At 46.8% G+C, this 12,324-nt stretch overlaps 1 protein-coding gene across 1 annotated transcript in view; it reads left to right on the top strand.

Moving 5' to 3' along the window:
* col12a1a (collagen, type XII, alpha 1a) overlaps window positions 1-12,324 on the top strand; it is a 55,532-nt gene that overhangs the window by 42,759 nt on the left and 449 nt on the right. The gene's annotated exons all lie outside the window — the stretch shown is intronic.

Raw genomic sequence — 12,324 nt, 5'->3', positions numbered from 1 at the left:
AAACAGAATCAAAACCAGAACCAACTACTGAATCAACGCATCTGACGTGTTGATTCAGTAGCTGCTTTGATTCTTGGCCGTCCAAGCTCAGGCAGGAATGAAGGTGGTTTTACTCCTCTGAGGACAGCTCTTCAGTGGAGCCCGTAAGGTGAGGCTCGCCAAAAGCAACATGGACAAGTGCTCGCCCTTTTAATATGGCGAGAACAGAGGCAACGTTTCCTCAGCTGACCTTGTAAAGCTCCGACTGTGAAATGTCCCTCCTGGAAAGCCGCATGTGCAGCGTTACCTGCGACCAAAATGTCAGAAAAGGAAAACTATGCAGCGTTTAAGTGCATCTCTGGGGCAATAGTTCAGCCTGGAAATCCAATTGACAATCAGGAACCCAAAGTATCGTCCCAGAATCATTTTTGAGATGCGTGTCCTTAGTAACCAGGTCAGAGCACCTGGATGGAAACGGCTTCAACTGTCAACGTGCCGCCACTAATCCAACTATTGGAGCTGCTGACAGAGACGAAATGTACTGTATATGGAGATGGTCAAAACACATCACTAAATACAAGCACGAGAGACACTGAGTGTACTCACAGATCCGAGCATGTAACGAGACGTAAATATAATTACCGTACTTCAGTGAAAATGAGGATTTCAAAGCTGAAGTGTTGTTTTTGGCAGCGCTTTATGAAAATGAAATTACTCATTACTACGTTCAAAATTAGAAGCCGGTGATTCATCCGGTTGGTAAATCAGGCCTGCATTTGCCGGAGTCCATAGTTCACATGCAGTTTAATACAAATGGAGCTGCTGTGCGCTCTTGTGCAACAGAAGAGCCACTATTTTGTGTACTTTGCAAATGTGCATCATTTTAATAGACGTTAGTCTGAAATTCCAACCACGGAGGGACTTGGTGCTGGTTCCCTTCACTACTGAGCCCCTGTAGTAAAGGGGGAAAATAGTGTTTACTCAAAATAAGGAAAAACATTTTCACAATTGCATTTAACTGGAATGGAACAAACCTGAAGCAGGAAAAGACGGGTGGGGGGGCCCTCCTGCTGATGGCCGGAGGAGGAGAAGGGTAGATGAGGCCATGAGTGGTGGGGGGGAAGGAAGGGAAGAACAGACACATTCATGCCAATGCATTAGTCATGGTTTGTTATCCTGAAGCTATTGATTTAAAACAAGGGATTGGGTGGGGTTAAAGGTCACTCAGAGTTAGTGAAAGAGAGAGAGAAAGAGAAGAAAACCATTATTAGGTGGTACAGGCAGCACTAAACTAGCACAGTCCTGTGGGAATGAGACAAATAGTAATAAATTATAAAACTGAATCGTGGCTCTCAGGCTGTCGTCATTTGTATACTTTAACTTGGTCTCTTCTCTTCGGTCCTGAATCCAAAGCACCAGCGTGGCGAATGTAACGTGTGGGTCCCGGTCTGTTTCCCCGCAAGCGCAGCCGGACCCCCTGCCACGTTCAGAGCTCCGCCGCCTGTTGTGAGACGCATCACGTGGAGAGGACAGATGTAGAGATCAGTGCTGGAAGGCCGACCGGTGCTGTGTTCAAAAGATGTGTTGAGCATCAGGTCGCGATGGGGAGGGGGGGTCTATTGTTGGGTCTCGAGGTCCTACGAGGTATAAGGAATGCTTGGGAACACGCAGCAAAGGTTTGTGGGTCGGAAAATGTTATAATATAAATGCAACATTTTATTGTTACCCTGGGTAATTGCCCCCATAATTGTTTTATGAGAGGGAAGCATCCCAACTTTTCGATACGGCCCATCTGTCTGTTCTTGAGCTCACTTATTTCCTGGTGTGTTTTTCCAGTACGTTCAGTCCGGTGTGGATTCACATCAGGATGATGCGGAAATCCAGCGTCTTGTGTCATCGCTAAATGCTTCTGGTTTGAATCCTTCTGTTATCCCCCGGAGGAGCGCACTGACTGCTCGTCTGTGTAGTCTAGCATGACTCAGTTTGACTAACGCTGCTGGAACATGACACCTGAGTCATTTTGTATTTATAACAAAAGACAGTAAATTCAGTTTTGGAGGACGGGGAACGTTCTGCAGACCTGAGACGGTCGATGATTGTACATTCTTCAGGTGGGCTGCTGCATGACGCTTTACTGAAGCGGCTATAAATCATTAGGAAGCGCAGCTTTTGGCCAATTCATCCATCACCAAGTATGGTTATTGGTTTTAGGCTAGACTACCATTCATTTTGGGGCGGCATGGCTTCATCCTGTCTCCCCCAGGTCATCTCCACTACATTCATCATCCCACTTTGACCCTCTCGGAGCAACGACGAGACCAGAGGATTAGCTGCAACATTCCTCACCTCAACCAGCCGTGGCAGAGATGCGACCACGGGAAATGTGCTCGCGCATCTGCAATGCTTCCACATTACACCAAAACTTCCACAAAAGAAGAAACAACCATTCCTGCGGGGTGAGAGTCTTCTGTAGCACATCTGTAGAGATGGGGGGTAATAATAAAGATATTTTGAGCCGTCATGCTCGGAAAGTCTGATCTGTGGCGCTGAAATTTCCTGATTTGTCACAGAAGATAAAAAGTGCAGGCCAGAGATGTTTCTAACAATACATGACGGAATTACTGGACGTTGTGAGCAGATGTTCTGACTTCATTCTGATGTTTGTGTGGGCAACAGCGGCTGGGTTCTGGTTGTGTGGGCTCAGACTCTGAGTGTCTCCCCAAAGGGGTTAGTATTAGGGTCAGTGGAATGCTTGGTCACTCTTTCCTTATTCAGAAATGCAAGAAAAGGCTCCCTGGTTTCCCCTCCGGGCCACAGCAGCTGGCACAGCTGTCGTCATGGTGACCTGTGAACCCAGGTCCCCCAACAGAGGGGAGCCTCTGTGACTCAGCTCCCAGTGGTGTCTGCGAATGTTAGTTCGAGAAGTAAAGAAGCCTTGTTGTTTCTGGGAAATACCAAAGAAGGAAAATGAACGGAAGCATGGAAATATGTGTCAGCATGAGTTTTCATTCACCGAGAGGAAAGTTGCAGACACAATACATCAATGTCAAAGCCCCCGTCAAGCTCCGGGTGTGTTTTCCTTCTTTCTGAGGCTGAATGTTTCACCGTGCTCGCCGAAAATCTGCTTTTTAAAAAGCACAATTTATGACCTGATTGCGTACGATCTTCAGCGTTCGCTGCTCAAACGGAAAATATCACGCACACGTGAGCATGAACTTTGCAGACTTCTTGCGTCCAGCTTCTGAATCTGGGACATGTTTGTATTTACAAGGTCTGGAACTTTTAAATACTTCTGTTTATGGGTCAGAAACGAGCCATCAAATTTTTCCAGATATATTTTGTGACCCTTGTGTGGAGAAACAAACTCTAAAAGAGGAAGGTTGTAAATTAAAACAGTCTGTTTTGACCTTTCAGTGAGCAACAGTGTCAGGAAAAACCTTTTTAACAGGAAGAAACCTTGAGCAGGACCAGGCTCATACAGGGGGGTGTGGGAGATGCTGTGGTAGGCCTGTCGACACGTTGACCCAGACCCTGGACCAGTGTCGTAAACGGGTAGGACGGTGATGGATGGACGGCTGGTGCCAGAGAAAGTGTTACAGGGTCAGCAAAATAAGGACCACTCCTTTGGGAGACCCACAAATCTAACAGCCAGTTTCAAACTGTTCACTTTTGCCCTGAGCCATCAGTCAAGAGGGAAGTAAATCTTGACCGTGGGGCTAAAACAAACTCTGGGCAGGCTCCAAATTATTAGGACATCTTCTGGGGCCCACAAATTACTTGCACCATTTCATGGTGACCTACATTTTGGAGAGAACCTATATGTTGGAGAAGCCATACTGATCTGTGGAAACACACACCCGTTTGTATATCTTAACATATCCCTATTTTCCCCGACAGACTGAGTTTGATCCCCGCTTGTGCAGTTAACAGGTTGTGAAGAGTGGAGCAAAGTGACAGGCAGTCCCTCCGTCTGTCCCTCGCTGGTCATCTTGAAGCATTTTACAGCTTCACACTGAGTTCCCCCGTCGGCGTCTCAGCGGAACATGTTACTTTAGCTTACATTACTCACAAAGCCTTTCTGTCCATGTCGCTGAAACTGCTCGTAACTTTTTAGAGTCGTGTCTGAGAGCAGAAGTTAACGAGCGGAGATAGAAGAAAACGGTGATTTGAAGCCACCCGGATGCGTCCGCTGGTGAGGTGCTCACAGCTCTGGTTTTAAGGCTAGAAGATCCGACCGTTCTTCTCTGAAATGAAGGGAATGGAAGGGGTGATATGATGGACGTGATATGGAAGCTTGACGGTCTTCATTTGCGTTGGGGAACATTCCAAGCCCATGATAGTGGGTTTTATAATCCTGTTCCTATCAGTGATGGATTTCGCAGGCCCTGAGTCGGCCGCACTCTGCTGTGCTGCTGCAGCGGAACTGCACGACAACTGGAGGAGTTGCGGTCTTCCCTTTTCCACCCCCCTCCCTTATTCCTAGCAGCGCATGTCCTCATCATATAAAACATCATGGAAGTTGTTCTTGGCCTGAATGTATCGGACTGATGCAGCGTCGAGATGCTTCATCAGTTATTTGGACCAGAGTCGTGCTCAGGACCCCACGGAGAAGCGGAGTGAATCCCAAAGCCCAGGAGTTAAACCTGATACATTTGTCGAGGAAAGACCCTTCAGCCTCGACCCTTGTCAGCTGTAGAGCCATTTGTCTGCCCCAGTGATCCCCCGTCTCTCCGCGCTGGTGGGGAAAACAGTTGTTACCACCACTTTATGCTGAGGTGCCTTTTAGGCTGTGAATGGACGACCAGGCAGACGACTTTGTGGCCGGGGGTGGGTCTCAATAATCCACCTGATACTGTTGGGCTTGGCCCGGAGTGAACCCGTGATTCACGACACTCATTCTTTGTCCTGTTTCAACATCAGGAGCTCCGAAATACCAAAGCAAAGCACAATATCAACAAAGCATTATATCCCTATAATTTACTCTAAATGCTGCTATTAGGAAAAAGACCCTGTGAAAGATTAATCACACTAATGGTTAAATAAATCCATAGCTGAGCAGCAGCAGGTTGTTAATCACAGTTGTACTATTATGGAAGTACAGTACCGACCCGCCGTTGTTAGCTCATTGTTATTTAATCACACATAGAACAATGTTTTCCCTGCTTGAGAACAATCTAATGTGAGTCACCGTTTGTGTTTTTTTTTTTAAATTTATGACGGGGAAACTTGGCAATCAAGGAGAAATTAAAGCTATTAAGGTCCTAACAAACGTCCCTTTAACTGGTGAGCTCACCGCAGGAGTAACGGTGCACGGCTAATCAGGAAAAAGGGGTTTTGAGGTTTGTATATATGTTTGTGGGTTTCGTCTCAGTCTCAGTCAGTTTACCAGCAATTACAGAGCTTTTGCTCTCACGTGTCGTTATCATCCGTGTCACCCTCTGCGAGCCCTTTCAGGTCATTTCCTATTCCAGCTGACCTTTGACCTGTGATTTAAATGTGCTGTAAGAGCCTGTGTTAGAAACAGTGCTTAAATGATCATTTCAAATGGTATAATTCTGGATCAAGTTTGGCTTGAGGACTACATTCGTGGCAGGATTGAGTTCCAGATAGGAGACTCTCATCAGTGGAGATGAGTTTCTCAACTGCTGTCTTCCCATTTCCCTTCGGTAGCTTAATGGCGTAAGGTTTTCATTCGGGGCTTCACTGTCAGTTCATTTGAGAGCTCTGTTGCACAACTCACAACCCACTCGGACTGACGCTGAATCATTTAACACATCCTCGTGACTTTGTGGTTTATCCTGTGCGCTATAGGAAGTCTGGCCAAGGGCCGACTGTATATCATGTGTCCTGCCAATGTTTTCTCTGTTTGGACGGCCGTAATGATCGAGGGAAAAAAAAGAAACCGCTAATATTTTGGTTTGATGTTTTCGTACGACTGAAACGGCGAGAGCCTGGTCGGAGAACTTGGGCTGTGAACTTTTTCTTAAGCTTTGTTTATTTTTGTGGGTTCCAAATGCTACTTGTAGGGCCATGATGCTCACCTTCAGTTATGTTGTTTCAAGATCCAACAAAACCAAAGGGCAATGAAAAAGTCATCAGGAAAGTTGAATCAACAGTCTTGCCATGCTGTCAGAGACTTTCTGCTGCGGCGCTACTGTAAGTCATGCTGATATTTTGAGTACGGCACTTTTCTTTTTAATGGTTTGTCCTTTCATGGAGGGATGTGGAAGAGAAGATTAATGCTAGCCTCAAAGGAAAAATAGGAAGACACGTGCAGGAAACAATTATGTTAGCATAGCATGAAGAAAGAGACAACGAATGTTTAAAGCATGGATTTGTTTGAGTTGACTTTATCCTTTTGGAGCATTTATCAATGTAACTGTAATAAACAATACAACAAAATCGAAGAAACCATGATGGTTGTGGTGTTTCTTCTGTGCTGCTAATTGTTTTTGTTAAGTTTTTATAGCTAAGCTGAAGATCCCATTTGAGTTTGGCTGCTCATTCGATGCAGCTGAATTCTGCCTTCTCTCCGACTACCTGTGTTTGCTCTTGGGATCAGGCGCACAATTCCAGCCCACCTACACGGAACTCTGGCTCGAGACTGCTGCACCAGCCGGTTCCTAGACACTGCCAAGACGGAGCAGCTCGGGCTAATAAAGCTAAACATCTTTCAGCTCTGAAACTCAATTACATTGCCGTTTTCTCCTTGACTGCTTTTAATAAACCGTCAAACCTTTCCAGCGCCTCGTGTTTGGTTTTGGTATCAAATTTAACTAGTAGTGGAGGCAGAGAAAAGACAACAAAATGAATCTAATGTGCGAAGCTCGAGTCAGGCAGGCTTTCCTGGCAGAGAGACATCCAAAGGCTTCTGTCTTCATATGCTACTGTTAGCATCCATATTCTCTATGATCTGTTTTTATAATATAGCTCTCGCCTGTGCAGGTGAGCTGATCAGCATCCGGAGTTCTGGAAGTTGCCTTCAAAGGACCAAGGACGGCAAGCGGCCAGTCCTATAAGATTAAACCCACCCCTGGTGTCTGAGGTGTGTCCCGAGTGAGGGGTCCTTTAGTTCAGCGTCGCTGCCACTGACATCTGTCTGTGGAATACTCGAGCAGGAAACAACGTGGTGCTCGTTTGTGTAGATAAACCAGAACTAGACGCAGATGTTGCATGGAAGCTAAGATGTCTACCAGATGCCAGAGTAAAACATGAGTTCTATAAGTTCTTTTTCATCAGGAACAAAAAAAAAAGCTCAAACTCCATCTCATCATTTCTGGTGCTGTAGAAAATTCCACCTTGAAGCCCTGCGATTGCTCTTCCCACAACGGCTTGAACTAGCTTGGAAAAAGTACATTAATGGGGTAACTCATCTTAATTTAGGTGTCAGCCAGACAATAATGCATTCTCCATATCACTAAGGGGTCCACGACCCAGTCAGAGAGGAATGTTGGGAAATCCTCTTGTTACTGCTTTACAAGGATACCTGGAAACGGGCCAGGCATCAGGATGGAATGATTTCATTTTCCCGTCTGCAGGTTTCCGTGATAAAAACGTGCCTGCTTCTCCACCGCTATCATCATCTCCCTGGAATACATCAGGCACCCATAAATAATGGGGAAATGACCGTCTGGCTGCGCAGCTGTCATGTTTTCCATGTTCTACCGGTGGTTCCCTTGATTGATTACAATCCCGCTTCTGCCAGATTTTAATTATGGACTCGATGGTGTTTGCGATGTACTGGAACAAGACATTTTTTACTGAGCTTCGTTCCTTGGATGAATACGGCTCGCTGTCTCACTGAGACCACCGTGAACTTTGTCTGCGATAACGGAAACACGGCATTGGCTGTTTCATCTTCACTCTCTCACGTCGGTGACAAGGAAGTGGAACAAGAGACCATTTAAAGGTGCTTTTCCACTAGGAAGGAAAGTTCATGTGAGCAGGACACAGGTGGAGTCTGAAACATTGATCCGGATTGGGTTTCGGCTCAATTCCATTCAGTCCAACTTTATTTATATAGCGTCTGATACAATCACGATTGTGAAGTGGCCTCAGCCAGAGCCAGCATACAACTCAGGCTGGGGAAAACCATCATTTACTTAGAGAAGCCTGGAGCAGGACCGGGCTAATGTGGTGTAACTATCTGCATTAGGTCGCTGGAAACGTGGCACTGAGTGAGAGGGGAGACGCTCTTGTGATGTCACCAGGAAATCTGCAGGGTGGGGGAGTGAAGATGCTACATCAGGCAAATATCTCATGCTGGGACACAGGGAGGGGGGTCCTAGATCTCCCAGTTGGTGAGAGTAAAGGCAGCCAACTGTCTTGGGGGTTCCTGTAGTTCTCTCTGTGGGAGGTAAAAGAGAACCCCCCAGAACTTCTTTGAACTTTCTGGAGATCTTTGGTGAGATCTTTCATCTCAGCACAATGTTAAATGATGGCAACCTGATTTGGCTTGTCAAGTCCCTACTGATTCAGATGGAATCCCACACCTGCGCTGGATCTTCTGCTTCCCTGGAAGTTCCACCCTGGCATGTTCGGGCGCACCGCTCTCCTCCCCTGGCACGGCGCTGGCTTCGCCGCTTTCAGCTGGTGTCGACGCTCCAGATCCTGAGGCTGACGACGCCCACGACGGGGCGGGAAATGAGAGACGGTATCAGACGCGTCGGCGTCGTTTGGCAGACGGTCTATTTGGGGTCCCACCTGAGTCATCTGTGCCGCGACCTTTGACTCGGCTTCTCGGCTTCCTGGAATTATTTTGTGGAAATATGAACCGACGCAGCTGCTCGATTTCAGCGTGGATGCGCAGAGACCCCACGAGCGGCAGCGTGCCGGAACCGAGGCTTTGGTCAATGTGCTTCCCAGTGAGTCAGCAGCGCCGCTTGCTCCCCCACAGCTGAGCCTCCCTGGCTGGGGGCCAAATGGTGCGAGTTTATGGTGATGACGAGCTCGTAGGCTGGAGGTTAGCAGAGCCACTCTGTCTGTGTCACCGGAGGTGTCCAGCACGCAATATCTGTGTGTGTGCGTGTGTGTGTGTGAAGCAAATATACAACAGGAAATAAAGGGTTTTACACAACAAACCTCAGTAGCTTCACTATTGTGCTTTATATCTGAAAAGTTACAACAAAAGTTGGAGTGTTTAGACATTCACCTGTACTGTGGAATCCTTGTCCCTCAGTAGTGTGGTAGAGTGGAAGATTAACAAGGGGAAACTAGATGACTTAATTGCTTAATCCTTTGGCAAAAAGGATGGCAATATTACATTTTTATTCAGCTTTAAAAGACTTTGCTGCTTTGGTGCCTACAGGCGGTCCAGAAGAGGCTTCACACAGGGAGGAATAAGCAAAGGAAGGTCTGAGATAGCTGACAATACGATGAATTTCCCATGACCACCAGCAGCATTTACCTTGTTTGAACATCTGGTGGATGGTGAATATTGCAACAATTAGCGCAACTGTAAAAAAAAAGTGGGGGTAAGTGAATTGCTTTGATGTAGGAAAATACAGATCATGCTCGCCACATAAATGCCTTTAAAAAAACAAGAAGCGATCAAAGCCTGCATTTTATACTGCCCCCCCCAACCCCAGTTTGTTGGAACCATTTGAAAAATCGCCCCGTTTTGTTGTTTTCAGACTCCCATTAAAGCTGCAGAAGCTTTAGCGTTAGCCGCTGCCTCCTCCTAACATGGACAGCCCTGGCACTGGTGACCCATCAGCAGTTGATGTTGGAAAAGAGAACATTGTTGTTCCACTCTGCAGAACCCCCGGCGAGAACGTTGATGAACCTCTGCACGTTCGGTAGCATCAGGGATAAAAATCCAGCGTGGAGCTGGAGCCTCCGTTAGCATTAATCCGGCTGCTGCCTTAGCGAACTTCTTAAAGAAGGAATGAGCTCAGCGGGACTGGAATACATTTTAGGAGACAGCTTAAGAAAGTTTACTCTCTTTTATGATTAATGGAAGAAAAAATGTGAGCATACATAAACAGTTTATGGGAAAATGAAAGGCAGCCATGGAGGGAAGTGAAGCTGCCAGGCTGCTCTGACAGCTTCTGACGGACTCCGAGTGGTTTCTGCTCTGCAGGCTATTCCGGCGAGCCTGGTCGGCACTGCAGCTCCTTCTGAATCTTCTTCCAGTTGTAAAAGCTCCTTTGGAACACGAGGCTACCATGAAAACTGCGCACATGCTGTTGATTATTTATTTATGGGCTGACAAATGGGCTGATGCGGAGCGCTGTACGTAAAATGGGGTCCTTGTCTTTGCACTCGGGCCCTGTCAGCTTCAATTACAAATGTTCACTCTGCAGCCGGAACATTTTCCACTGTTTGCTCCTCATCTGCTCAGAATTTCCAACTGGTATAAGAGATGAAATTCCAGCTTTTGGAAGGGGGAAATATTTCTTTTTGCTCTTTAATTAAGTCAACGTACAAAGAGCGGATAGATTAATGTTCTATTATTTTGTCATATCAATCTACAGATTTATTCCCCTATCCTGCTATTTTTCTTTATTTATATTCGCCCCCCTTTAACTGGAATTTGTTCCCTCTTTCATCGGGGATCATCCTTTTAATCTCTCTTATTGTGTTTCTCAACATGCTGGAAATCATTTAAATGTTTGCGTCATTTGCTACCATCACTCTTCTGGAGAAGAAAGAAATATCAAAAGAGTTTAAGGTTTTATTGGCACCAATCAACCATCATGATGTGAACCCAGGCTGGGGGGGGGGGGGGGGGGGGGGGGGGGCTTTGGTGCCTTTGTGATCATTTTGGGGGAGAAACCAAAGAGCTTTTTATTATTCAAGCTTTGATTTTCTTTTGCTCCAAACCTTAAACCAATAAAACCAAGTTGAAAAAATGTATCTGAGGCTAAGTTACATTTGGTCACACACGGCCAGGGGGGGGGGGGGGCTCTGTCCGTCTGACCTTTTACAGTATGATTAATGCCGCTGCTCCTCGGCAGCCTGGGAACACGGCAGAGACGCAGAAGATCACTGACTGGGAACGTTGCTGTGGAGAATGACACGCAGACCAGTCTCTGTTTTATGAAAGTGACCCCGGACTTTTGAGGTTTCGCTTCGACGGAAAATTACATTATTTTTTCTTTTAAAAAGGAGAAGGTTTCACTGCAGCGTGACACCAAAATCTACGTGCATGCAGGAGCCGAACTCTTAGAGCGGCTGCCAGGAATGGGGATTATGCTTTAAACCATAACGCTCTTGTTATTCTCTTTCCCAAATTATCTGTAGCAGCGCTGAATACATGGGAGAATGCTCACATGCCTCCGAGCCAACCCCATTTAATAGTTGCACACAGAAGCAAAAGGCAACCAGAATAGTTTCCAAACTACTTCAAACCTCATTTTAAGGGATGATAGAGGCGGAGACTGAGACTGGAGAGAGAGAGGGAGAAAGGTTAGCTACATATCTGCAGGGGAGGAAGAGAAGGAGGAACTCCTCCTCCTCCTCCTCCTCCTCCTCCTCCTCTCCTCCTCCTCCTCCTCCTGAGGGTAATCATTTTTCATTAAATCATTCCAAGTCTCTACTTGTTTGCTTTAATGCAACACAGGACATTTAGATGTATGAGCGCGCTCATGCTGAATCGTGAGCCGCTGATTTGACTCACATGCTCGTCACAAACACGGTGAGCACACCGAAGACGTTCGGAGGCTTAGTGCGGACCAAACCGCACCTAAAGGAATCTGTGATAAACGGTGACTCTGTAGCTTCACTCACAGAGGAACTTTGGCTCCTGATTAGTTTAGATCGGATTGGACGCTCACCGTCTCTACATGTGACCTTAGATGGCTTCATCGTCCATCCGCCTGTGCTGACACTTGTATGCTGGAGGACCAACTAGGACCCGCTCAAACTGAGTCTGATAACCCCCCCGAGTTAGTCAACCCCAGCACATCCAGACATGTGAGCATATTTAATAGTTCATGAAGCAGAAAGCTGAAGCTGAAATGACATAATCCCGCATCCATCTCCTCCTTATGGATGGAGATTTATTTGGCGGCCAAGCTTCTGCCTCGTGTTTCCAAAGGCATATCCGAAGTTTAGCCGGGGGGTTTTCGTGGTGTTGGCGCTTCTCAGACAGTCATTTGGTTAGCCCGAACATTGGGAGGAGGGGGGGTCTGTAAGGAATGCAATCACGGACCATTACAGAAGTAGTTAAAAGTCAGAACTGTTGCACCACGGCGTTTCTGCCCCGCCGCCGCCGCCGAGAAGCAGTGACCGAGTTTTTTCCGTCTGCTCATTAACCACAACCGCCGGAGAGCCGCTCAGCAACACGTGAGTCTGTGGCTCGTATTCAGACCGCAGCTCGCCGCGGCAACGCTTCGGCCTTTG

This window comes from Takifugu flavidus, chromosome 16 (genome assembly GCF_003711565.1).
Source record: "Takifugu flavidus isolate HTHZ2018 chromosome 16, ASM371156v2, whole genome shotgun sequence".
Classification (NCBI taxonomy): domain Eukaryota; kingdom Metazoa; phylum Chordata; class Actinopteri; order Tetraodontiformes; family Tetraodontidae; genus Takifugu; species Takifugu flavidus.
Note: the sequence above shows the minus strand (reverse complement) of the source record. Positions and strands in the feature narration are given on the sequence as shown.